The sequence below is a fragment of the Carlito syrichta genome, unplaced genomic scaffold (genome assembly GCF_000164805.1).
Source record: "Carlito syrichta isolate Samal-C Ts95f unplaced genomic scaffold, Tarsius_syrichta-2.0.1 Scaffold132444, whole genome shotgun sequence".
Classification (NCBI taxonomy): domain Eukaryota; kingdom Metazoa; phylum Chordata; class Mammalia; order Primates; family Tarsiidae; genus Carlito; species Carlito syrichta.
Window position 1 is genome coordinate 1428 of NW_007076540.1, and position 4280 is coordinate 5707.

The following is a 4280-nucleotide window of genomic DNA, read 5'->3' on the forward strand; positions in this document are numbered from 1 at the left end:
AGAAACAAAGATCTGAGTATCACATGTTCTCACTCATATAGTGGACCTTGAATATCTATTATAATACTATAAGAAAAGGACGGACAGTGGTGGGAAACTATGGGGGATAGGGAGGGGAAGGGAGGTGGGACTAACAGCAGCCAATATCTGTTTGGGGATGGGGAGACACCCCTTATCAACAAGGGTGTCTGAATGATGCACATTTGTATACCTAACCCTTAACTGTACCCCACAATTTTATAATAAAAATATGCTTTAAAAAAGAAATATTTAGTGAATATTTCTGCTGGCAGCATTAGATTTTGTTATGTCACCCAATATTCAAGTTTTTAGAAAAAGTGTTCTCCAAACACTTTTTATTCTCCTCATAGGCCTGCATAACATCCTGGTAATTTCCCACCACTTTGCCATCCCCTGTCTGTTTTATTCCCACCCCTGCTGCTACAATGTGTCTGAACTCTCCTCCTGTCTCATCATTGGGGATCTGTTTTTTAGGGTTCTGGAGCTGGGTTATTTTGATGTTTGGGATGATGGACTTGGTAATAGAAACATGAGGGTCTGAGTCTGGATCCTCTACTTTCTGGCTGTTTCACTATGGGCAATTTTCTTACATTCCCCATGCCATAGCACAATCTAATCTAAGTATATAACAATGAAATAAGTACATAATAATGACAAATATCTTATTTTCAGCTGTGTCTTAGTCATAGTAAATTTCCTAAGCACTGCATAGTTGGATATTAATATCAGTTAATTAATAGTTGGACATATGCACAACTTCCTTGCTCCAAACCCATGTAAAAGGCTTAATTCTTACACTATGATAGTAAATGCATTTAGAGAAGTTTCACACTGTGATTCTATACTGTTTCCAGATGTCTGATTGGGCTGGAAGACGAGGTCAAGACCTGATTGAAGATGTACATTTCTTTGAGATTCCATTGCCCAAAATAGGAAAACTCATAAATCCAAAACTCCCAAACCGAGAGGACAGTTCTCTCTCAGTCTTACCTTGGTCCTGTGACTCATGCTGCTGGCTTCCAAGGGAGACAACCCAGAGGCAAAGGTACAATGCAGGATGCAGGCTGAGGTTCAGGCTCCACCACTGACCCAGTGGGAGTCAGGTCTACTGTTCTACTTTTAGAAGTCTGTATAATTGGGATTTAGAATTCTGCTAAGGGGAAGAATAATTAGTTTTGTTTATTTTCACTATTGGACATAGAATTTGACTGGATGAGCATTGGGAATCACCCAGGGTTACAGTTCTCGTGTGATAGCCACTGTCCAATAGTAACTGAGAGTTCAGACTATGAATTAGAAAAGATCTGGGTCAGATCCCTATTACCACCATTTAGAAACTAAAGGCTTGTTTTTATGATTTTGTAATTAAAAAGTTTATGTTTCATAAAAAGTAACCCAAGTTTATTAAAGAATATTTGGGGAGGCGTCCCACTCAGTTGCAGGCGGGCGTCAGGGTTGGAGGCAGGGGTGGCGGGGACTGGGGACTCTCGCCCTACCCCTGTCTGGCTGCCAGCTCTAGCTGGGTGGGGAGGGTGGAGAGAGGAAGCTGAGCGTTCCTGGGGCGGAGGACTAGTCTCCAAGGGTATCCGCGGTCGTGTTCATTCTCCCGGGGAAGTGCAGCCATGCCAGGGTGAGGAGGGAGCAGGGGAGTGGGTTGTAAGGCCTCTGGGTTCCCGGACGCTCGTCCCCTTCGCCTTACACCCACCGCAACCCCCTCTTCTAGCACCTCCTATAATCAAGGGAGGGGCGGGGACTGCTTGGCCAGGTGGAGGAAATGGAAGGGACGCCCAATGTGTTGAGGACCTGGTCCCCAAGGCAGAGCTGGGGTGGGTCCCCACAGCCAGACCTGGACATCAAGGACTACCCTGCTCTTTGGATGGGCATTGAGGGCGCACTGAGGCTGGAGTCTGGGCTTCGGAAGGCGGGGCGGGTGGGGGGTGCGGGAAGAGTATCTGGGAAAAGTAGAATGTTGAGTGAAAAAAAAAATACCCATACTTAGTTCCACTACCTAAAAACTATCATTTTGGTATTTTTTTAGCCATTTTTCTAGGCATGGTTGTGCATTTGACTTTTTTTTTTTTTTTGAGTTGGAGTCTCACTCTGTCGCCCAGACTGGAGTGCAGCCGCTGCTCCCGGCCACCGCAGCCTCGACCTGCTGGGCTGCGGCGTAGCCAGAATTACAGGTGCGTGCTACCACGCCCGGTTGAGTTTTTGATTTATTGTAGAGATGAGGTCTCGTTCGAGATCCCAGGCGGGTCTCGAACCTGCGGGCTCAGGCAATCCACTCACCTCAGCCTCCCAAAGGCGTGCGATTACAGGCTGAGCCACCCACCCCGGCTGCATTTGACTTTTAAACACTGACATAGTTATGTGTAATTAGACTTCAAGATATGGTTGTAAACTTTTCCTGATGTGTGCTGCTCAGATGTTTTCTGTCCAATCGCAGAATGAGGGTTAAGACGCATAAATAATTCGATTTTCATTTTTATGAAGATGCACTGTTAAAAGGGACTTACTCTTCCCTGATTTTGGATATTGATTAGGGTGCTCCTGTAAATCAGATACTATTTTCTGAGGTGAGGATTCTTCTTGTTCTCATAAAAAGTTGGCTAGTCCTATAAAGCAGACATACATAACTTTAGACCGCAACTCCCCCAGTCTTGAGTTCTTAATTTTTACCTCTCAATAGAGAGGAATATTCTTTCTTTTTCTTTTTCTTTCTTTCTTTTTCTTTCTTTCTTTCTTTCTTTCTTTCTTTCTTTCTTTCTTTCTTTCTTTCTTTTTATTTCTCTCTTTCTTTTTCTTTCTTTCTCTCTCTTTCTCTTTCTTTCTTGATAAAAACAATCCTACAGCATGTATTGTCGTCTTGTGATAACATAAAGGTAATCAAAACAATATGAACAAATGTTTTAGAACTATACTCCAAACAAAGGACACCTTTAAAAAAACTATATTGCCTTCTCAACAATTTGTCACTTCTTTGATCATGTCTAGTTGGAGACACTGTAGCAGGGTAATATTATTTCCTTTTAACATGATCTGACCCAGTTGTTTTCTTGACTTTGTTTTAGAATGAATCTCTTCTGCACCATCTAATACAAGGTTCATATACTCATCAAAGCCAATGATGCAGATCTCTCTCTGCATATTCACTTGTTCATAAAGCCAAACCTGAATCTGTGACCTGTTTTGCAAGTATCTGAAGATAAGGTTGATGGGATGCACCATCACCTTCTGAACTCTCTGACCCTGGCCACGGGAAGCCATGGTGGAATCTCACAAAGAGCATACTTACACCAGCACATTTTCAAAGTTCATTATTTTTTCGTAAAGGTTATCAGGGTGGTTCTTTTTTTTTTTGTCTTGGCATAATCGAGAGGACTTATCTGTAACCTTCTAACATGTAACACTCAACTGTGGGCATAAAATTCTTGCAATATACTCTTTAGTCACCACATCGAGGTTGCTTTATTGTCTTCTGGACTTAGTGTTACACAAGAAAAGACACCTTTGGAGTCTTGTTAGAGGAGCCATGTGGGTTTCTGTTCTCTTGCAGTTGATTTGATTTTTTTCTATCATTGTAATTGTATGAATTATTTCTTATTCTATTTCAAATGGTTTTTCCCAGGATTTTCTATTTTGTGGATTCTTTTCAAAATTGATGTTTTAGTTATTATATGAGACCTTTCAATCTTCGTGCTCAGATTTTTTTTTATTGTGGTGAAATGCACATTACAAAAAATTTAACATTTAAATCATTTAAAGGGTGAAGTTCAGTAGTGTTAAGTACTTTCACACAGTTGTGCAAAGCTCAGGTATTTTTCACACTAAGGAAAAATTTCTCAAATTGTATCTTTGTTATTTCCTTCTGTTTTAATTATTCATTTGCTTTTTCGGGAAAAGTTATAATTTTTAAATGGAAATGCCCTTTTCTGTTCTCCATTGCTATCTTTTTCTTTGCTATGAGAAAACATAGCATTTATCTCCACAACACTGATGCAGTTCTTTGAAGTGTCATTTCTGCCATTACTGGACTTTTAAGTTCATTCATCACTCTTTCATATCATAATAGTGTATTATTTTTTTAATGTCAACTTCTATTGTCTATATACCATTTGTTGATGTACCTTGTCTCACAGAGGCCATATTATTTGGCATCCATTAAGGATGACAGATAATTTTTCAAAACAATTTTTTTTGCTGCATACAAGAACCAACTTTTGTAGGCCAGTGCATGCTCTTTCTTCTCTCTCTCAAAG

General features: G+C 40.6%; 1 pseudogene; it reads right to left on the minus strand.

The window, feature by feature from the left end:
- Positions 1-2982: 2982 nt before the first annotated feature.
- Positions 2983-3288, minus strand: LOC110594751 (annotated as a pseudogene).
- Between the last annotated feature and the right edge of the window lie 992 nt (positions 3289-4280).